We start from the raw sequence: 25324 nt of genomic DNA, 5'->3' as shown, positions 1-25324 counted from the left end.
TTATTGGAAAAAGCTACAACGAAAACACAATAGTTGATATAACAGTTTCAATTTCTACTAAAATATGTACACATGATACCAGGGTTAGGTAAACTTTATTTTATTTAGTGACAATCTTTTTTTTCCCCGACTTTTTTACGTACGTCAATTAGAGGCCGCCTATTTCCATTTAAAAATACCTATTGGTATGAATATATATATATATATATATATATATATATATTAATATATATATATAGATATATATATATATATATATATATATATATATATTATATATATATATATATAATATCATGGTTTATAATCATTCAAAAGAAAGTAAGAAAATGGAGATATAACATTTAATAAAAAATCTATATCTGCAAAAATCAGACATAGTCCCTTACAGCTGTTTCAATTAAGCCTAATAAATTAAATAGTAATTAATAATATCATTATATTACGCAAATTCTCTTCAGAGGGGTAGAAAAAAGATATTCCATTAGGTTTTAAAGTGTTTATTTTAAAATCATCACAGCAGACTGAGTATTATTTTATGGCTAATAATGGTATATGTCCTTCATCGAGGTCGACTTTACCTTTCATCCTTTCGGGGTCGACAAACTAAGTACCAATTGCGTACTGTGGTCGATCTAATCGGCTGGTTCCCTTCTCCAAAAATTTCGGGCCTTGTGCCTAGAGTAAAAAAGAATATTGGTATATGTCCGGATTAGGGGTTTATAGGTTGTTTTAGTGGGTAATGTATAATATGTGAATATAATTAGGGTAATAATGGGTTAATGAATTGAGGTTGAATAGTAATTACAGTGAATAAGAGTATCATATGAATGAGGAGATAAAATAGATACTTGGGTAAACTGTTTATAAGCTGAGGCAAACTTATAAAAATAACGCATAACATATATTAGCAACTGTCAAAACATCACTGATTATATATATATATATATATATGTATATATATATATATATATACATGGAAAAAAAGTTTAGGTAAAAAATGCTAAAATAATTTTATAAAAACATTTCAGTACCGGTTTCGGTTATTTGAGACTTTTTCAACTGTATAAATGGAAAACAAATAAATTTTGGAAAAGTTAAATGAAAATTATTTTAAAAGAATATTTGCACAGTATTCAAATACAAGGGGCATTTTTCTTGTTTCTGCCTGTCTCTGTCTCTCTTGTTTACTCTTGTGGTTTAGCTTCCCAACGAGTTCTGCAAGTCGAATTATATAATCTGGTTTCAGCTACCAGCTGGAGTGCGCTGAGATAGACCAGTAATAAGGATTATGCATGTGTGTGTGTGTGTGCGTGTGTGAATAAATATATATATATGTATTTTTTATTTGTTTCAGTCATTAGACTGTGGCCATGCTGGGGCACCGCCTTGAAGAATTTTAATCGAACGAACCAACTCCAGTACTTTTTTTTTCTAAATTTTAAGCCTGGTACTTATTCTATCGGTCTCTCTTTTGACGAACTGCCAAGTTACAGGGCCGTAAACACACCAAAATCATTGTCTGATTTTGACTTGATTCTGTTTTTGTTCATCTATCAATAAACAGGCAATAAATTTAGTACAAAACAATGCGTTTCTTGTTCCTTAAAATTATGAGACCATAATTTTAATAATTTATGCTTACATCTATAAAAATTATGATCCCAAAAAAGTCTTAATTTATTTTATTTTAATCATCGTTCATTAGTATGCCTTCAGTCAACTAATTCCAGCCTGACAGAGCTTCGCACACGCCAGCGAATTTATTACTTGTTATTTACAAATAAGCACGGTAGTTCATACTGAGCTATAAACAACGGATTCGGTGTTTGTAGTTCATGAGCTGTAACGACGGTCCAACTACATAATTCATGGCCCTTCTTGGTATCCTTTTACACACATTGTCCACAAGAAGAATATCTATTCTAACACAGTTACTGCAGCGAAAGTCTTTCCGTTTGAGTATACATGAGTGTGGGAATTATAAATATACTCACTTTTATTTTAATCGTCGCTGCTTCGCATTTCTTTAATTCTTATTCTTTTATTTGTTTCAGTCATTTAACTGAGGCCATGCTGGAGCACCGCCTTGAAGAATTTTAATCGAACAAATCGACCCCAGGACATATTTTTAAAGCCTAGTATCGGTCCATTTTGCAGTATTGCTAAGTTACAGGGACGTAAACACACCAACACCAGTTGTCAAATGTTGATGGAGGACAAATACAGACACATAGATACACACACACACACACACACACACACACACACACACACACACACACATACGACGGAGTTCTTTCACTTTCCTTCTGCCAAATCCACTCACAAGGCTTTGGTCAGCCGAATACTATAGAAGAAAACATTTTCCCAAGGTACAATGTTGTAGGACTGAATCCAGAACCACGTGTTTGGGAAACAAGCTTCTTACCACACAGCCAGGTCTGCGATTATATATGCGTGTGTGTGTGTGTGTGTGTGTGTGTGTTATGCGTATATATATGTATATGTATATATATATATATAAATATACATATATACATATATATATGTATATATATGTATATGTTTATGCATGCATACACACACATATATATGCATATATATATATAATATAAATAATCACGCTAACGGAAACAGCTGTAAGTTGAGATTCTGTCCATTTGTAATTAATTGATAAATAATAATGATATAAATCAATTGTTATTCATCAACTGTATCTCCATTTTCTGCTTTCCTTATATATATATATATATATATATATATATATATATATATATATATGTATGTATGTATATATATATATATATAATACATACGTATATGAAAAAACTGATTATAACAAATAAAAGTTCCATGTAAATCTCATTAGCCTACGCTCGTCAGATTTGTTTCGTTCTGGAATGTGTTTCTGACATAAATATTTATAAACATATAAAAAAAATCACTAAAGCCATCATTAATAAGTCCACTCTTTCCCACTTTCTTTCTTTTCTTCTCTCTCTCTCTCTCTCTTTCGTACAATCACTCGCGCACACACACACACACACACACACACACCACACACACACATAAAAATCCCTTAAAAACGGATGTAATTCTATTTATATGTTTATACATTTTCTTCCGTTTCTCTAAATAAGTTTGTATCTATTTAAGCGCCTATAAAACATACTCTGTGTATTTTTATGTATATTTTCTTTGAGTTACAATCCTCTGTTTGACATATATCGCGCTTATTTTTGTGTCTTTTGGTATGTTTTTATTATCTATTTATACATTTTAGAAGAACCCAGTTATGTTTTTCCGTAGATAATGTTATTTTCAAAGAGACGGCTTTCTTAGGAACAAATCCACTTGTGTATCGTTCTCGGCCAAACGTTTGAAACCTTCTGTGACCCGTCAACATCAAAATCGTTGTTTGGAGTCGCTTCGACATGTCGAAAACTGTGACGAAACACATATATTTTCAAACGTACACACACGCACGCACACACACACATACATACACACACACATGCATACCCGGGCAAATCTCACACGTATACACACATCCAAAATCAAGATGAAATGCGTATACAACAACTAACGCAGTCGAAGATACACATGGTATATATATATATATATATATATGCACGCACATACTGAAAGATGTTCACATTCACAGAAACACTCCCATACGCATACATATATATATACATGTATACATATATATGTATATATATATATATATATGTATATATATATATTATATATATATACACACAAACACACATACATACATACATACATATATATATACATACATACATACATACATACGTATATATATATATATATACACACACATAATACATACATACATATATATATATATATACACATACATACATACGCACGTACGTATGTATGTACGTATGTATGTATGTAGTATATATATATATATATATATGTCTGTTTTCTTTACATAAAATAATATATATATATATATACACACATATGTATGTACGAACGTACAAACGTATGTATGTATGTACGTACGTATGCATGTATGTATTTTAGAGTTTATTTTTGTTGCTGAAGGTTGTAAACGTAAGAACATTAAAGGGTAAAAAGTGTTAGGAGTTCTTGTTCTTTCCTTTACCGTTTGTGTAACTATTCACCCTTTGAATTTCAAGAAGGTCTTTGGAAATGTTTAATGTTTTCTTTCTCTTGCAATTCTAAATAAAATAAAATGCGTGACTTATCTGATTTCCAAAAAGGATAAATTCTTGGAGTGCGGTTTGCTGGTGCCTCAGTTACTACAACTGCTGAATTGTTTAATGTTTCCAGAAATACAGTCTCTAAAATCATGTTGGTATACCAAAACCAAGGTAAAACCAAGTCTGGCAAGCAGAATAGTGCATGGAATAGCAGGTAGCTACGTCACTGGCTTCGACATATATTTCTTTACTACCCACAAAATGCGTCTGAATAAACATTGCCGGAGAGCAAATAGAGACTCGGACATTGCTTAGAAAATATTTTTCATTTTTAACCTCGTATATAGTACGCACTAAGGATTTTGACCTTTAAATTTTGGGGGGAAAAATGCGGATTATACTCGAGGATTTACGGTACTTCCCTATGACACTACATTGTCTCTAAGATGGTTTACAATGCTATACGCAAGAACGAGTGTCCTGACGGCCCAAACTAAAGGCACATCAGAACCAAAAATCCACATCTTTAAAACTAAAGAATACTAGCGGAACATTCAAATAAAAAGAGCAGCATTATGTAAGTACAACAGGCCAAATATGGTTGTGATGGACAGAGAGCAGAAGTCATACATCGTTGTAGTGACGAGTTACTCAGCGGATGTTAGTCTTTTCAAAAATTAGAGAAAAAAACTACGTCTATGGAGAGCTGATGTGAAGCGTATAGCTCTTATAACCGGACTATATATTTTCATTTGTTCTTATTAAAATAAAATAAATGCGCCCTTTTTAAAGCCTAGCCAGGCTCATGGGCCTGGTTTCCCGGTTTCTATGGCGTATATGTTCCCCAGCTGGACGAGACGCCAGTCCAGCCCAGCGTTACTCATATTTGCCAGCTGACTGGACTGGAGCAACGTGAAATGAAGTGTTTTGCTCAAGAACACAACGCGTCGCCCGGTCCAGGAATCGATACCACAATCTTACGATCATGATACTGACACCCTGACCACTAAGCCACGCGCCTCCACATTTGTTCCTATTATCATAGGTATACTGAGATACGTAACAACGGATCTACATAGAAACCTAGAAATGCTTGGTTCTCCAAACACCAAAGGAGCAGACGGATTCGCACACTCCAGATACAAATTTATCAGAAGGACGGGGAAAATTGTAAAACATTTCAGAGCTTCTCCATTTGGGGCTCCTGGGTGCTAACAATCATAGAATTAGAGTACCGTAAATTCTCGCGTATAATCCGCACTTTTTTCCCAAAATTTAAAGGTCAAAATCCCTAGTGCGTACTATATACGAGGTTAAAAATGAAAAATATTTTCTAAGCAATGTCCGAGTCTCTATTTGCTGTCCGGCAATGTTTATTCAGACACATTTTGTGATGTCGGGCGCGAAAATACCTTAAGCTAAGCTTGAAAACAATGAATTCATAAAAGAATCAGCCATAACTTGCAGTAAGCAACATTTATTAAATTAAAAGTATTCAGATCACAGAATAACATGTAACAAAAACAATTTGCAAACATATTTACATTCCCATATAACAGTTAAGAACATCACCATTATTGTATTACGAATGCGCGGAAGTGTTTGTTCGACTAGGTGCTGCTGGCTTAATTATATACGACTCAAGTTAGAGAAGGCAATATGAGTTTTTTGTGGGGTCTGTATTATACACAAGGTGTAGGTTTTTCAGAAATACAGCCCCCTAAAAATCCCCTGCGTATTATACTCAAGGGCGGACTATACTCGAAGATTTACGGTAGACACATACACATACACCTAAACAGTAATGAAACATGCATTCACGCGTTTACTGTGACATGCACGCCCACGAATGCAAGTTTATCCACAGGTACATATATTATCCATAGAAAAGCCAATTCAGGTAACCATAAACAAAAGAGCTGTCTCGATTGAATCAAAGGAGTCTTGCTACTTTAGTGACCGGTTTGAATTCTGCCAAAAAAAAAAAAAAAATGACAAAATCAACAACTTAAAATAAATCTCACAGAAACATGAGCACGCACACACACACACATACCCGCAGTTGCATGTATATACATATGTGCAGAACAGTCATTGGATATTTTATTCAGCATGGCCTACATACACGTGAGATCTACGAAGATAAGTAAATAAAGGAATTAATGAATGAATGCATTCTGGTCTTGGACAGGCTTATTAAAAAAAGATTATTTTATTTATTTTATCTCTTTTACTCTCTTAGTTGTTGCAGTCATCTGACTGCGGCCATGCTGGAGCATCGCCTTTAGTCGAACAAATCTACTCCAGGATTTATTCTTTGTAAGCCTAGTACTATATTCTTTCTATTGGTCTCTTTTGCTGAACTGCTAAGTTACGGGGACGTAAACACACCAACATCGGTTGCCAAGCGATGGTGGGGCGACAAACACAGACACACAAATACATACATACATACATACATACATACATACATACATACATACATACATACATACATACATACATACATACACACACATACGACAGGCTTCTTTCAGTTTCCATCTACCAAATCCACTCACAAGGCTTTGGGACTGAAACCAGAACCATGTGGTTGGGAAGCAAGCTTCTTACCACTCAGCCACTACTGTTTGTTTATTTAATTTATTTAGTGCAAAATGCTGTTTCTGTGTGAATAAAAAACTTCTCTTGAAATCTTGAAGTAGAACACACACAAATATAGTATACATACATGATTACTAAATCACTTAGTGCATTTAGAAGCAGTGGTTCCTTTCCTGATGTCAGTGCTAAAAATGTCAACTTTAGAGACAATCCGCCTTTGATAGAAAGTTCTTTAGACTGTTTCATAACTCGAATGTATACAAAGACATACATATATGTTCACGCACGTATATCTGCCTATACAAAATTTATGTAAATATTGATGTACATACAGACATATATGCGTACGCGTATATATATATATATATATATACATACATATTTATATTTACATGGGTAGATTTGTTCGTTTGAATAAATAATCTAAATAAAGCACCCAATAAATTTAAGCCATATTAGAGTAACGCACACTCATATATATATATATATATATATATATATATATGTGTGTGTGTATGTGTGATTGTGTGTGTGTGTATATACATACATGTGTATGTATGTGTACATCTATCTATACACACACATACATCTATGTGTATATAATCTTACAACTGAATACTTATTGAATACTGACACGTTTCTTTTTTCATGTACCACAATATACTATGAACAGTATATACATCCACACATCCACGTATGCATATATACACACTATGTACTTAGTCTATGTGTTAGTATATATATATATATATATATATAATATATATATATATATATATATATATATATATATATATAATGTGCGTGTGTGAGAGCGCATACGTACTTTTATTGGTAATGTTTTAATTTATAGGGTACGTAAACTATTTTAATGTCTTTTTCATATCTCGTCAGAGGTCAGAAAATTTTTTGCATGCTATAAAAATCAACATTTTGAATTTAAAAAAAAGTCTACACTCAACATTTATAACGCATTGAGTGTATAGAATTTCTGGTGCCGGTGTATTATGTGATCTACACGCCATTGTAATCTACAGCAACTTAAATCTAGACTCTTTGTGCAGCGAAAAACAAGACGGGCTTCACCTCTTATTTTTCTTCGTTTTTTCCGCCATTTCTCCTTCACATTTGCTGCATGGATCAATATCTCCATGTTCATCAAGGAGTTCATAGCGTCTGAGAAATTCTATTACAGCTTCTTCGTCTCGAATAACCTGTGTGTAAAAGTCTTCTTTCAATGGGCTCAGGACTAAAACTGTTTAAATCATAGAAGTTCTTTTTGGTTTATATACCAAACCAACCGGAAGTCGAGTAAATAGATGAATTTTAAATGTAGATCAAAGAGTCGGTGTCGACCACAAACTATACCATTTGAACTAATGTAGATCTCAAGCTATACCAGAAATATGTATGTTGATCAGATAATACGCCGGCACCGAATTTTTTTTACTGAACTGTAATCTTCTTGATGTCGGAGCACAAAAAGGGCAGAAGTGGTAACGCTTGCGTAGTTACAGCGTGTGCCGCTGAGAGCGGCACTTCCGTTTGCTGCGCCCGGACCCCACAAAAACTCATATTGCCTACAGCGGTGACTGGTAATAAAGTCACAGGAAAAAAAGTCACAATTAATTTATGGGATCCGGACAACCCCCACCCCAGGACAAAACTCCCTCGGACAAACCCCACCCCCGGACAAAACCCCTGTGACTTTTTAACCTAGAATCCCTACAGCAATAGCCTACAACAAGATGAAAAGTGTCGCCCGGGGCCGACCGCCCCTCCCCAGCTATGCTAGTGAGTGGTAGTGTGTTGGATCATCGTTATAGTGAGAAAGTCCTAAAAACGCCCCTTAAGCTGCCCGAGTCACTCAAATGTGAAGATGATACTGATATATATATATATATGTTTTTATTGGAAGGCCTTCGTTCGTCATGCATTTATTCCACGTTGTCATACGATTAATCAATACACAGTTTTACTTGGATGTCTTGAAAAGTTTGAAAGAGTGTTGGGATTTGCACACCAAATGCGAAAGTACCAGTTCGGTGTCATGAATGAACCACACCGTTTTCAGGTGAACAATCTAAAAATCAACCCATCAGCTTGAAGCCATGTCGTGAACATCAACTCATATGCTCTTGAGATCCGCGCCTTGTTTCACTATTTAAGCAGATGGCGCCTAAATCACGGTAGAGTGCCGTTGGTGTTTCAAGCAGGATAGATCTCGGTTCTCACCAGGCAAACCAAGAAAAAAATAATGAAAAAGACTTTAACAAGTTTCGTGGACTCGAATCTTTTTGTCTCTCTCTTTCCAGATAACAAATGGCCGAACAAATACAGTTAAGTCACTCCCGACATCCTAGTCTCGTTACCTTAAGGATTTGATAATTTATGTATGTATACATGCTTAGCCGTCTCTTAAAATCGGTTAATGTTTGCGGTATTGCTTTTGTTACAATATACGCTGCATACTTTCGGTTAATGTTTGTGGTATTGCTTTTGTTGCAATATACGCTGTATACTTTATCAGACACCGATTACCCAACAGCGACATTAGTAACCCCCATAACTATACCAACCGTGCGATGAGTCACTAGAAAGGAGCCTAGGGCCTTTAGAAACAAAATCAGGGCAAGATCAAGAGATCTGAGAATTAACTGCTAGGTTTTATTCAACCGCTAAATAAATTGGTACAGCAACTTGTAAACGACCGTGCGAAGTGAGGTGACGAGAATGGGTCCTTTGCACATCACACAGTCGGTACAATAAATATGAAAGGAATAAATGCATATATGTGCCAGAAGGAAAAGAGAGACACAACCGGGTAGAATGTTTAAGAGAAGATTTTATTTATATGTTAACATGTGTGTGTGTCATATATGCATAATAACAGACAGGCCATCATGAGAAAAAAGTGTGTGTGTACAAACATGGATGTATGCATGTGCGATAAGTACAGAGCATTGAAAGCGTCTATAATACGACGTTAGAAGAATGTTCAGACAAGGAGGATAAATACCAGTTCGTAATCAAGGTACACGATAGTTGAAATGCTGTATCAAAAAGTTGTGGCAGTAATGCAGTTCCTGTTGATGTACGTGTCGTACGTGAAGTCGTGACTACGATGCTACTGCCGGTCACTTGTTACAGGAGGTTGCCGCAGGTTGTATTTGCTGTTAAATAAGGTGAAGTAATTCACGAACAGTGTTGTGTTAGAACCTGTGCAAGCGTTGCTTGTTGCTGTTTACGTAGAGAGATGATGTTGATGTTAGGACGAGTGGTGGTGACAGAGATGGAGGTCCTGAATGCTGCTGGACGAAGTTGATGAGTCTCCATGTGGCTGCTGTTGTGTTGTCGCTGGAACTGGCTGTGTCCTGTGTAGTCAGTGGCTAGACCTTAAAATATCTGGAACCGAAAGACCTCGACTAGATGTGAAGCTAGAGTTTTATAGTGTGCAGTCGGCTCACCGGAAGTTTAGAAGAGACTGTCTGACGTGACCTAATCAGAAGGCTGCGATTAGTTGGGTTGCATATTGGTGCGCAATAGAGCAAGAGACAAATTGCGCCAGTACCAACCAATCAGAGTAGTGGGGCACAACAGGGTCCAAAAAAGCGGCCGATGGCTAGCTGTTATCTACTACGTCTGTATTTATGTATATATAACAGAGAAAGAGGGGGGAGAAGAATTTCCCTCAAGCGTACACTACAAACTGTTGGTATATCATAAATAATACTGGCTGAAGAAAGTATACATATTTATTTCTCAAATCAGTCGGAAACTTGGTGATGTGTGCTAGACAGAGGGGAACAGAAATAGGCAACATCGCTTCTCGGAGTCTTTCATATCCTTTCTGCTTAAAGGTGCATGACAAACAGGAACAGACGTAGCGCGTCAAAGTTAAATGCAAAATAACTTTCTTCTCTGCGCGAAGATCCCCACCTCAGTGATGAAAATAGAAAAGATCCTTCTATTTAAAGATGATTAGGGGCTCCAGAGAACAAACAATATTTTGCCGCGCTTGGTTGGACTGTCAAGTGATCTGATTGGACAACTAACGCATCCAATCTCAACAAACGGATTTGGTCGATGTGTTACACCATCACATGACCAGGTCACGTGACCAATCATTGAAAAACTGTGTATGAGACATTTTCTGACTATTTAAGCCTTGTCCGTCAATGACAACAGTCTCGCACTCACTACAAGCTTATAGTTCGAAAGTCCTGTGTAATATTCAGTCTGTCTTTTGTTAATTACAATCTCGTCTGCGAGGGGAGAGCTTTTTATTGTATATCCTCAATGACGCTTGTGAAGAATTACTTCACACTTGTTGGCCGTGTTAGAATCTCAAAAGCAGCCAATCTATTGCCATTCTTTATCTAAGCTTCGAATATTATCATATTGGTTTGTTTCTACTCGTTGGTTTCAATCACTTTCTTATTCACGATGCCATATTTCCGAGTTGCTTTACATTATTTACATTCGACGGATATTTGTCTTCATCTTGTTTGTTAACGCAACGTTTCGGCTGATATACACAAGGTGTCCTGTGGGAAATTTCGAACCTGGGTTCTCATTCCTAAGGTATTCTTCGATGTTATTATTATTATTATTAGTAGTAGTATTGTTCAGGTCACTACTTGGAATCGAACTCGGAATCTTGGGGTTAGTAACCCGCGCTCTTTAACCACTACGCCATATACCCACGGGCATATGGCAATGACCTTAATAATAATAATAACATCGAAAAATACCTTAGGAATGAGAACCCAGGTTCGAAATTTCCTGAAGAAGGCTGGAGGGTGTATCAGCCGAAACGTTGTGTTAACAAACAAGATGAGGACAAATATCCGTCGAATGTAAATAATGTACATAATTCCTCATCTCTTAAATATAGAACTTCTTAACGATCTGTTATTTTGATGCCTTCAAGTCTCATCCTTATTACATAGACTCGGAATGTCATCGGTGATCTATGGGGATTTTTTTCTTACTTTTTATAAGTATTTCTAAACGCTGATTCGTGAACTACTTCCTTGATGTCGGCAGCCAGAGAATTGATAACTTTTCAACCAAGAATTTATATAGTATACATGATATACCAAGTTTATGTCTTAAGCTTATGTATATATTTAGACATCCATTGAAAGATGTCTTTTTTTTTTTTTTTTTTTTGTATTTTCTTCCATTTTCTTTTTGACATGATATTGCAGTGACTTTTGTTCTGCTGTGAAACTGCCGCGAAACAGCATCCACAGCGTAACAAACGCTAATCATAAACTTTCCGCACAAACTGTAATAATAAGAAAGAAAAAATATGTTGAATGTTTCATGTCCATCCAAAATGGCTGTTTTCTAAATACACTTCTCAAACAAATGACTGGAATTTGTATGTTAATTTGAACGTAACCAATGGATATCAGAGTTGACAGTTTTGGCGGAAATTTTGAAAATGCTACCTACAAGGTTATTTCCTTTTATTGTATATATTTATTGTCTTATTTCGATTTCTCCCTTTCTTCTATATCATTATTATCGAATGCAATGATTTCATTTTTAGCCACAAACGTTGACGAAGCGATTTCTTATGGCTCCAGTCGACTCTCATTTATGTTATTTTTGTTGTTGTCGTCGTTAGCGCCGATTTTGCATTGATCAAATAGACCTGTGGTTAAAGGTACTCCAGCATTGACTATCTTATTTGGGATCTTTTCCTTTTGAACGGCAGATGTCAACACAATTTCTAGTTAACTAAACACTTTTAAACTTCGTATACTGGTAGAATGTGTTTATAAAACATCATTTTTTCCTGGTTTTATTGAGAAAATTCTATAGTTTGTAACATATTTCCACATATTTCCATCGAGCATTTTGGCAATTTTAACCAATCAAATACGTCCATTTGGAGTCAAAACACCGTGCTGTATGAATATGCTCCTCGTTTAAGAAACAGATTGGGTTTATTTACATTTGCGAAGAAAAAAAGATACCCTTCTCCCACCCCTAACCCTAATCCTAAAATAGATTGAAATGCAATAGATCGATACCAGGGCCATAATTATGGGTGACAATTTCATACGACACTGCTACGGAAAATGGGATTTTTTTTAGCGGTGTCAAATGAAAATGTCACCCATAATTATGGCCCTGGTATCGATCTATTGCATTTCAATCTATTTTAAGATTAGGGTTAGTGTTAGGGGTGGGGGAAGGGTATCTTTTTTTTCTTCGCAAATGTAAATAAACCCAATCTGTTTCTTAAACGAGGGGCATATTCATACAGCACGGTATGTTTTGACTCCAAATGGAGGTGAGCGATTGGTTAAAATTGCCAAAATGCTCGATTTTAAAGTGGGAATATGTTATATAGAATTTTCTCAATAAAGCCAAGAAAAAATGATGTTTTATAAACACATTCTACCAGTATACGAAGTTTAAAAGTGTTTAGTTAACTAGAAATTGTGTTGACATCTGCCGTTCAAAAGGAAAAGATCCCTTATTTGTTTTGAGACACAATATATCTTGGACTACGTTACCCTAGGTGTCCTTTTCAAAAAGGTGTTCGGGTGTGCAGTGACATCTAGCGTGCTAGCACTTGAATTTGCTACCGACCACCCCGTTAAGCTTATACAACAGTTATACAACAGACCCAGAAGTGTTGATCCTGATCCTCCACTAGCCCCGCTACTTTGGGTGTAAATTGAAGACGCGATGCCTGCTATTTCTAGCAGGTCGACTACTTAGATGTTCCAATGGATTTTTTAAAACATTAAACTTCTTCAATACAGAATACGCACACTGCAACCATAATATACAAACGTGTGTATGTGTGTTATACACATACATAGTGCTAGGTTGTCTAGGTCCTTGCGATTCAGCATCAATTATGTTTGATGAACACCGGGGCGAAAGTAAAGAATACGCACACCCGGTGATTAGGATTAAGATTTTTGTTAAGCCGAAAACAGTTGGTGTGCGTAATCTTTACCCCCAACATCGGTAGTGTTGGAGAGAAGATCCGTCTCTTGAATAGCTGCTTGTATTTCATTCAACCTCGTTTGGACTGCACCCCGGAGAAGACATCCAGGGTTACCTCACTTTGCCGTACCAACAATACGGTGTGAAAACTTTCGAGTACCAAAGAATACACACACACACACTCTCTCTCTCTCTCTCTCTCTCTCTCTCTCTCTCTCTATCTCTATATATATATATATATATATATATATATAGAGAGAGAGAGAGAGAGAGAGGAGAGAGAGAGAGAGAGAGAAAGAAGGGATATAAAAAAAATATCCGGGAAACAGCTGTAAGACCTTCTATTTATAAATGTTCTAAAATCTTCACAGCCTTGGTTTTTATCTCATTCTGAAAAAAAAAAAAATTATATATATATATATAGAGAGAGAGAGAGAGAGAGAGGAGAGAGAGAGAGAGAAAGAAGGGATATAAAAAAAATATCCGGGAAACAGCTGTAAGACCTTCTATTTATAAATGTCCTAAAATCTTCACAGCCTTGGTTTTTTATCTCATTCTGAAAAAAAAAAAAATTATATATATGTATATGTATGTGTGTGTGTGTGTGTGATTATTTTCAGTTTGCGATCACAAAATGAAAGTAAAAAAATTAATACCAGCAAAGTTCAAGCGGATGTGCTGAACTGGTCCCTCACCTATATGGAGATTGCAATTTACAAAAAGAAAGAAGACCAAAGTAAAACTTTCTTGAGCTATTTTTACAAATCTACTTCCATTCGGATGATTTTTTGGTGGGGATTCTACGTTTAAACATACGATTATTATGATACCGAAAAAATTTTCTTTAATTTCAATTTCATTTTTCACTGGCAGAATACTTTCTGTGTGTGTGAGTGTGTGTGTGTGTGTGTGTGTGTGTGTGTGTGTGTGTGTGTGTGTGTGTGTGTGTAATCTTAATGATATCTTTCTTCTGCAGGCTACCTCAAAGATAAGTGACAATGATCTCATCTTTGTGGCTGGGGATTCCAATGGGCATGTTGGACAACAGCCTGATATCTTCCATGGTGTTCATGGGGGCCATGGAAGTGGTTCCTGAAACGAAGAGGGAACAAGGCTACTGGAATTCTGTGATGCAAATAACCTTTTGATCTGCAACACCGACTTCAGGAAGCCAGCCAGCCACCTGATAATCTATCAATCAGACGACTCTGCTAGCCAGATTGATTTCATTCTCACCAGACATTGGGATGCATGGTTGCTCTTAAATACAAAGACCCTCCCTGGTGAAGGATGTACCCCCCCCCCCAGCATAGACACTAGTTATTAGTGACTTTAAACTCCAGGCCAAGAAGCAGACCAATCTGGAAAAGAAGGTTATGGACCCTTCATATGGTCCGAGATTTAGGGACATTTTAATTGAGAAATTTGATGAGAGAGCAGAAGAGCTACAAACTTGTGGCAGAGGGCAACTAGGAATTCCTGTGAGATAGCTTGCTGAGTGCCACAGATCAAATCTGTGGTTGGTGCAAAGTCCCTTCCAGACCTAGGGTAATGTGGTGGTGGAACATTACTGTACACAGGGCAATTAGAGGAAAGAAACAGACCTGGAAGAGTCGGGGCAGCAGGGAACTGTATCAAATAGTCAGAAGGGATGCTAGGAGACATGTATATCTAGCCAAGGGAGAAGCAGAAAAGAAGTTTACCTATGTTCTGCACAGTGAAGACCAAAGAACTGAAGTATTTCAAATTGCAAGACAGTGTGTAAGAGAAGATTGTGATGTCATAGGAGAGAAATGTGTGCACATGGATGATGGTGCACTTGCTTTTAATGGGTTTGCAAACAAAGAGGCTTGGAGATGCATTATGAAAGACTGCTCAACATGGAGAATGAATGGTAGGAGAGTCTGCCAAATGTTGACCCAATTGAGGGACCAGCCACCCAAATTGACAGTACTCTGGTAGATAAAGCAATTAAGGATATGAAAACAGAAAGCCCCCAGCCCATCAGAAATCACCACTGAGATGCTTAAAATATCTGACAGTGTGGGTTATGGTCTAGTCATCTGTATTGTAAATCAGGTGATTCATGAAGGAGTCATACCCAATGACTGGTGTAGCAGCACCGTAGTCAACTGCTACCAAAGGTAAAGGTCATACCTTAGATAGAAATAATTACAGAGGTACCAAATTGTTGGATCAGGCGATGAAAGTTGCAGAGATTGTCATAATCCATCTAATTAGGGAGATGGTTAGTCTAGATGAGATGCAGTTTGGTTTTGTGCCAGGTAGAAGCACCACTGATGTTATATTTCTGGTAAGGTAGCTACAGAAGAAATACTTAGCCTAAGATAAACCTCTGTATTTGACTTTTGTTGACTTAGAGAAAGGTTTTAACAGAGTCCCCAATCCCTTATCTGGTGGTCAATGCAGAAACTAGGGATAGATGAGTGGCTGGTGAGAGCCGTACAAGCTTTGTACAGGGACGCTACCAGTAAGGTGAGGGTGAACAATGAGTACAGGGAAGAATTCAGGGTACAAATAGGGGTTCACCAAGGATCAGTGCTCAGCCCCCTCTTGTTCATCATAGTCCTCCAGGCAATAATGGAGGAATTCAAGGCAGGCTGCTCCTGGGAGCTCCTCTATGCTGATGACCTTGCTCTTATAAGCTGAATCACTACCTGAACTAGAGAAGTTCTAGGTATGGAAGCAAGGATTATAGGTATGGAAGCAAAGGGCTTTAGAGTTAACCTAGCAAAAGCAAAGTCATAATAAGTAGGAAGGCAAACAAATTCCAAATCCCTTCAGGTAGATGGCCCTGCTCAATCTGTAGAAAAGGTGTAAGTAGAAACTCCATAAGATGCACTAAAGTTAAACTTTGGACACATAAAAGGTGCAGCAATATCAGAGGAAGGTTAACAGGGAAACTAACTTTTGTATGTGGAAGGTGCAAAGGTACAATAGATACTGAAAATGCACTGAAAATAAACTCAATCAATTGCCAGGGGTGCCGGCTAGACGTAAGTAGATAGCTTCAGTTATCTAGGTGACCAAGTTAGGAGTGGAGGTGGATGCTCTGAGAGTGTAGCTATGAGAATATATATATATATATATATTGACCCTAGGACTTATTCTTTGTAAGCCTAATACTTATTCTATACTTATTCTATCAGTCTTTTTTGCTGACCCACTAAGTTACAGGAACTTAAACACACGAACATTGGTTGTCAGGTGATGACGAAGGTACAAACTCACACACATACAAACACACACATTTATGTGTGTGTGTCTGTGTTTGTACCTCTGCCATTGCTTGACAGTTGATGTAGGTGTGTTTAAGCCTCTGCAACTTAGCAGTTCAGCAAAACAGACTGATAGAAAAAGTACTCAAATACCTATTTCTTTATTACCCACAAGGGGCTAAACACAGAGGGGACAAACAAGGACAGACATAGGTATTAAGTCGATTACATCGACCCCAGTGCGTAACTGGTACTTAATTAATCGACCCCGAAAGGATGAAAGGAAAAGTCGACCTCGGCGGAATTTGAACTCAGAACGTAACGGCAGAGGAAATACGGCTACGCAATTCGTCCGACGTGCTAACGTCTCTGCCAGCTCGCCGCCTAAAAGTGCTCAAATACCATTTAAGGTGGTGCTCGAGCTTGACTGCAGTCAAATGACTGAAACAAGCAAAAGAATAAAAGAATAAAAGAACACACAATAATAGGTTTCTTAAGAAATTGACTAAAGCTGTTTAATAAAGTAATGCAGAGTGTAAAGCAGCACACGAACAGGAGCAAGAAAAGCTGTGTGAATGTATTGCAAAAAAGTAAACCCTTTTGTTTCCCATTCTTATTTTCTGTGATTCACAACAGATCAGGTGAGAGCCTGATATTGTTATTTAAATAATACAAACAAGAACCTGAGAAATCTGATGTATATTGTCCTTATGCTAATAAGTTCTTTCTACTGGACAATTTACTATGGAAATGCCAACAGCATATTCTGGGTGTCTTTACTCATGGCACGTGCCTCGTACATTGTTACATACACGACGACACACACATGCACACTGACGCACAGACGTGTCTATGTCTGTATATACATGTGTGTGCGTGTGTGTATGTGTATATATATACCTACACACACATATATATATCATATATATATATATATACCTACACACACACACACACACATATATATATATGTAGGTATGTATATGTATGTATATAGGTATGTGTATATGTATATGTGTGTGTGTATATATATGTATGTGTGTATGTATATGTGTGTGTATATATATATATATATACGTATATATATATATGTGTGTGTGTATATATATACACATATACATATAATATACATATATATATGTGTGTGTATTTATATATATATGTGTGTATGTATATGTGTGTGTATGTTTATGTGTGTATCTGTGTAAGCACGCATACACATTTGCATGTATGGAATAGTATAGGGACAACTGAAGGAGGAGACAGAGAACAATCCAGAAATAAGAGATGGAAAGAAATGGAGGGAGATGTCTTAAAGAAAAGGGAAATAAAATGAGAGACGTAGAGAGAGAGGAAGGGAGGGAGAGAGAGGAGGGAAGGAGGGAGTGGTGAGGAGAACGAAATAAAGAAGACAAAACTTAAGGAGGATTAATGAGAAAGATAATTTTTCTAAGTACAAGCCTGGTAGAGGAAATCACTATGTGGTCATTTGAAATAGCAGCCAAAACTCCTTCAAATCATAGTGTATTGCCTTTTAAAAAGAAGTAGACACTGGATAATGTAATCCTGGATGCACTGTGTCTTGTAAAAAAAAAAGCCAATAGGTCATGATTGGAAAGTCTTAGATCATAAATCAGTCATTGTATTTGCCCTGTGTCTGAATGAACGTGAAAGAGTAGGTTATGACTGGTGTGTCTGTAATAATTACACACCATTATCATCATTCTTCACCCTTCAGTGAGTGCACCAGGGAGCCACTGCACAGTCACTTGACAGTCTAGAAATAGCAGGCAATTCTCCCACAGATTATACTTCATACTGTCTGAAACAGTGGTCCTTAACAATGTTTTTCCTATGGACCCCTTTGATTCTTATCTTATTCAGTAGGGATAGAGAGGGACCCTCATAGCAAGCCAATGACTAAGAACTCCTACTGTATTTTTATAATTCAATATTTCAATACAAGGAATTATTCTTTACTCTCTTTTACTTGTTTCAGTCATTTGACTGTGGCCATGCTGGAGCACCGCCTTTAGTCGAGCAAATCAACCCCAGGACTTATTCTTTGTAAGCCTAGTACTTATTCTATCAGTCTCTTTTGCTGAACCACTAAGTTACAGGGACATAAACACACCAGCATCATTTGCCAAGCGATGTTGGGGGGACAAACACAGACACCCAAACATATACACACACACACATACATATATATATATATGACAGGCTGTTTTCAGTTTCAGTCTACCAAATTCACTCAAAAGGTTTCGGTCTGCCCGAGACTACAGTAGAAGATACTTGCCTAAGGTACCATGCAGTGGGATTGAACCCAGAACCATGTGGTTGAGAAGCAAGTAGAAGTATATACAATTTATTGGATATATATTTTATCAACAAAATCTTATATGGACCCCCAAGGGCCATATGGGCCCTGGTTGAAAACCACTGGTCTGAAAGGAAAGAATACATTTGATCAGTAGTTATCAACCTTTCCTTGTTCTGCTATTTTATATGTAATGGTGTTTTACAAATGTCCCCTTCCTATGTTTTGGAAAACAAAAAAACCCTACAAAATTTGAAAAAAAAAGTGAAAAAAACTAGTGCTGGAAATTGCTGCGTGGTTAAGAAGCTCATTTTGCAACCATATGGTTTCTGGATTTCTTCCACTGTGTAGAAACATGTCCTGGAAAGTGTCTTCTATGCAAACCCCAGGCGGACTGATGCCCAATGAGTGAATATAATAGAGGAAAACTGTGTGGAAACCTGTTGTTTGTGTATATGTATGTATATATATTATCATTGTTTAATGTCCGTTTTCCATGCTGGTGTGGACGATTTGACTGAGGCCTGAAAAGCCAGCGGCTACACCAGGCTCCAATCTGATCTAACAATGTTTCTACAGCTGGATGCCCTTCCTAACGCTAACCACTCCGAGAATGCAGTGGGTGCTTTTTACATGTCACTGTCACTTGCATCGATCACGTTCAGATAGTGCTTTTTACATGCCAATGGCACAGGAGCCAGTCAGGAAGGACTGGCATCGGCCACGTTCGGATGATGTTTTTACGTGTCACCAGCATGGGAGCCAGTCACGGGGTACTGACATTGGCCACGTTCGGATGGTGCTTTTTACATGCCACCAGCACAGGGCCCACTCAGGCAGTCCTGGCATTGATCATGTTTGGATAGTGCTTTTTATGTGCTACCAGCATGGGAGCCAGTCAGGAGGTACTGGCATCAGTCATGTTTGGATGGTGCTTTTTGCGCACCACTGGCATGGGAGCCAGTCAGGCAGACCTGGCATCATCTATGTCCAGATGGTGCTTTTTACATGCCACCAGCACATATATACACACACACGCACAAACACAATATATATGTATATATATACTTAGGCATGGCTGTGCGCTAAGAAGTTTACTTCCCAATCACATGGTTCCTGGTTCAGTCCCACTGTGTAACACATTGGGCAAGTGTCTTCTACTTTATCTTCAGGTTGACCAAAGCCTTGTGAGTGGATTTGGTAGACTGAAACTGAAAGAAGCTTGTTGTCATCATCCTCTCATTTAACATCCATTGTCCATATTGGCGTGGGTATCTATCTGTGTTTGTGTGCATGTGTGTGTGTGTGGTGTGTGTGTGTGTGTGTGTGTGTGTGTGTGTGTGTGTGTGTGTGTGTGTCACTTGACAACCCGTGTTGGTTTGTTTATATCCCCATAATTTAGCAATCCAGCAAAAGAAACTGATAGAATAAGTACCAAGATTTTAAAAAAATACTGGAGTTGATTCATTCAATTAAAAACTCTTCAAAGTATTGCCCCAGCATGGCCTCTGAAACAAGTAAGAGGTAAAAGATAAGAAATGTGTATTCATGTATCATATCTGGTTGAAGTGCAAATGTTGTGTCTACTTTAAATGTTTTAAGCCCAAGATAAGTCAAAACCCTCTCTGAACACACAGCACTTCCTGTAGCCCTCCCCTTCGTGAAGTCACAGTGTCCTTCTTCTTCAAGGGGAAGCCCTCACCCTGTTTAATAAACACTACATTGATAATGTTTATTATTATTTTTTTTATTTCAATAGTTTAATTTGAGTAAAGCAGTGATGTTGTGTGTAGTGTGTAGACCACACAGGGTGACCACTTCCTGTACATGTATTTACTGTGGACAATGGTATATTATGTTTAAGCAAGGGGGCTGGGGAACCAAACTGGCTACTGGACAGGTTGACAAGAACTTGTGTTATGAGGGTTAAGTAGCTATGCCTATAACCTTAGCAGTCCCACCCCCAAATTGTTGAGATTGGTTTTCTTGACATTCTATGGAGGAGAACTGGATATAATGAGGTGCCACATTTACTGGTGTATAAGATACACTCCTGCATAAGATGCACTCCTGCATAAGATGCACAATGCACTCTGCATAAGATGCACATGCACTCTTGCATAAGATGCACACCTGCATAAGATGCACCCTATTTTACAAGTATATAATTTGTGGATGAAAACAAATTTAGTAGGCTTCATCATACAGTGCATGAGTGGCTGTGTGGTAAGTAGCTTGCTTACCAACCACATGGTTCCGGGTTCAGTCCCACTGCGTGGCACCTTGGGCAAGTGTCTTTTACTATAGCCTCGAGCCGACCAAAGCCTTGTGAGTGGATTTGGTAGACCGAAACTGAAAGAAGCTCGTCGTATATATGTATATGCATGTATATATATATATGTGCGTGTGTTTGTGTGTCTGTGTTTGTCCCACTGCCCAACATCGCTTGATAACTGATGCTGGTGTGTTTACGTCCCTGTTACTTAGCGGTTCGGCAAAAAAGACTGATAGAATAAGTGCTAGGCTTACAAAGAATAAGTCCTGGGGTCGATTTTCTCAACTAAATGCGGTGCTCCAGCATGGCTGCAGTCAAATGACTGAAACAAGTAAAAGAGTACAGGCATAGTTAAATCAGTGTTTCTCAAAGGGGAGGCCTATGGGACAGTCAGACAAGTTGTTTTGAGAAAATTTGGTTTAAATGTTTGACAACTCAGCACCGTCCATTGGATGGTGGTGGTGGTGGTGGGGCGTTTTGCTTGTTTTATAATAAGTAACAATTATAAGGTGGGAATCTGGCAGAATCACTAGCATGCTGGACAGAATGCTCAATGGCATTTCCTCTGGTTTTACATTCTGACTTGAAATTCCAGCGTCATTGACTTTGTCTTTCATCTTTTCGGAATTGATAAACAAGTACCAGTTGGGCATTAAGGGTGATGTAATTAGCTAATCCTCTCCCCTCAAATTTCAGGTTTTGTGCCTTCATTATAAAGGATCATTGGTAACAGTTATTGTGCCGAGCAGACTTATGCTTATCCAGTTCCCTAGCCAACGACACTTGGTCTCCCATCCATATTCCTGCTGCATTAGATGTAGGGCAAATTTTTTGATACTTAAAAAATAGAAAAGTGCACTTCTTATACACTGGTAAATGCAGTAATGCAAGGAATAAGGGTGGATGACAAAAAAAAAAGGGGGGTACTGTAAGTGTCAGGTAGTCCCCAATGGACAGAGTTTACAACTATGTGCACTTTTGACAAGTTGTGGTGCACCTGAGCACTGTATACAATAATTTCATTATTATTATTATTATTATTATTATTGTTATTATTATTATTATTATTATAGCTAGTTCAAATATTTTATAGTATTTGATTGGACACGGCAAATGGATTGCTTTAGTAATTCTTAGACACTCCTAAAAGGACATGGCCATCAGTCTGAAAAACCTTGGTTTGCCTGCTTGACTAAGTCAAGCAAAATCGAGCAAACTAATAGAAGACTTCAACAACAGCAACAGCTGCACCACCACCACCACCAACAACAACAACAACACCACCACTGCCATTACCACTACCACCATCAAAACCACCACCACCACTACCACCACTACCACCACCACCACCAAAACCACCACCACCACTACCACCACCACCACTACAACCACCACCACCACCACCACCACTACAACCACCACTACCACCACCACCACCAAAACCATCACCACCACTACCATCACTACCGCCACTACCACCACCACTACCACCACCACCACCACTACAACCACCACCACCACCTCTTGCAGCAATGATTCAGTACATCCAAGCGTGAATAAATTAGTTCTGTTTATGTTAAATGTGTTTGATTCATTGTGTGAATGACTATTATATTCTGATTTTACATGGATTAACTCAAACATGGCCAACTCTCTGTAATTTGGGCGTTATATTTCATTATAATGTGTGGCAACCATCAGCTGCAGTCACATGTGCGTGCGCACGCACACATATGCACACACACATGCATTCATCCAGACACACATTTACACAGGGTTCGCCAAAAGTCACCTGAGAGTAAATCAAAACCATTTAATTCCAAGATTAAAACAAAAAAATTGTTTTATATGCGACTTTGCTAATAAATAGACAAATGTTGAGAGAAAATGGTGATTTTAACTCACAGCATTCAATTATTAAATATTCATAATTGGAATGAATAACTGAAATTGAATATCCTTTTCTACTCTAGGCACAAGGCCCAAACTTTTTTGGGGAGGGGGGCCAGTTGATTAGATCAACCCGCAGTATGCAACTGGTGCTTAATTTCTCGACCCTGAAAGGATGAAAGGCAAAGTCGACCTCAGCGGAATTTGAACTCAGAATGTAAAGACAGACAAAATACTGCTAAGCATTTTGTCCAGCATGCTAACGTTTCTGCCAGCTTGCCGCCTTAATAAAACTGAATATTAAGTATTTATGGAATTTCGATTTACTGTCAGGTGACTTTTGGCAAACCCTGTATGCCATCATCATCATTTAACATCTACTTTCCATGCTGGCATGATATCCATCCATCTGTCTGTCTGTCTGTCTATCTATCTATCTATCTCACTTCCTCCAATGCTTCCTCTCCTCTCAAAGCCCCTTTGCCTTGCAAACTCACTTGGTGACCCTGCCAGTGCAGGTACCACGTAAAAATCACCCAGTCCACAATGTAAAGTGGTTAGCATTTGAAGGGACATCCAGCTGTAGAAAAAAAAACAAGCCAAAGTTAACCTCACCTGTGTGAATGCCACGTAAAAAGCACTCACCCCACTCTACGGAGTGGTTGGTGACAGGAAGAGCATCCAACCATAAAAAAACCATACCAAAACACATTTAGAAGCATGGCACAGGCTCTAGCCTGGCCAGCTCCTGTCAAACCATCCAACCCATGCCAGCATGAAAGAAGGATGCTAAACGATGATGATGATGATGATGATGATGATATATGTATATATAAAATATATTCAATATGTGTGTGTGTGTGTGTGTATAATACACACAGAGGTTGGGAAAAATAATGGAAACACCTAGTAACATAGCATCATAATTTTGAAATATCTATAAAACTGTCAAAAGCTTGTTTATTTTTATGTTTTTTGATTTTTATGTTTTTTTGATTTATTATTAGTGTTGCTAAGTAATTTTAATTACCTTTTTCTGATGATATCTGAAAAGAAACAGCAATTTTAGCAAAACATATTAAGCAACACTAAAAATAAAAATAGACAAGCTTTTGATGGTTTTATAGATATTTCAAAATTATGATGCTAGGTGTTTCCATTCTTTTGTCCAACCCCTGCATATATATATATATATATATATATATATATATATATATATATTATATATATATATATATATACACGAGAAAGAAGCAACAAGAATGGATTAGTTTTTAGTACAATTGTTTCATACAAAGACAGGCTTTATTAAAAGTTGCAAATATTGCAGCAGATAAAAGTGTCCCGTACTCATCAGCTAAAACACATATGAGTTCTCCAAACATCTTAGTGGGTGAGGCTATACTCATGAAGTATTGGAGATAATTTCATTAAAAGCAGATTTAGGTTGTAAACAGACTTCCAAAGTTCTTTAATGATGATGCACAGTCTTATCACAGGTTTTTAAAAAAAGCTTATTAGCTTCACAGAGAAGGTGAATTAATCCGTAGTGTAGATGTAAATTTCCAGAGATATGAGGAGGAATTTCATACTCACAGACGAATAATTTATCCATGGTTAATCCACAATGAGGTGGGTATAATTTCATGCTATATGATAAGGTATTTGTCACATTACTGTTCTCTTCACAAGATTGCTATGTTATGACTTCTAAAGGCTGAAGGAATTTTTGTGGAGCAAAGAAAAGAAAAGAAAGGAAAGAGAAGAAAAGAGACAAGGAAAAGGAAAAAAAGAAAAAGAAAAAAGAAAAAAGAAA

The 25324-nt window shown here is 37.4% G+C and overlaps 1 protein-coding gene across 1 annotated transcript in view; it reads left to right on the top strand.

The window, feature by feature from the left end:
- Window positions 1-12112: 12112 nt before the first annotated feature.
- Window positions 12113-25324, top strand: part of LOC115218652 (sodium bicarbonate transporter-like protein 11) — a 112421-nt gene continuing 99209 nt past the window's right edge. The window contains exon 1 of the mRNA XM_036508404.1: window positions 12113-12272. The gene's annotated coding sequence lies outside the window, so the exon portion shown is untranslated. The remainder of the gene's footprint in view (window positions 12273-25324) is intronic.

This window comes from Octopus sinensis, linkage group LG13 (genome assembly GCF_006345805.1).
Source record: "Octopus sinensis linkage group LG13, ASM634580v1, whole genome shotgun sequence".
NCBI classification, from domain to species: Eukaryota; Metazoa; Mollusca; class Cephalopoda; order Octopoda; family Octopodidae; genus Octopus; species Octopus sinensis.
This window is presented reverse-complemented; position numbering and strand designations above follow the sequence as displayed.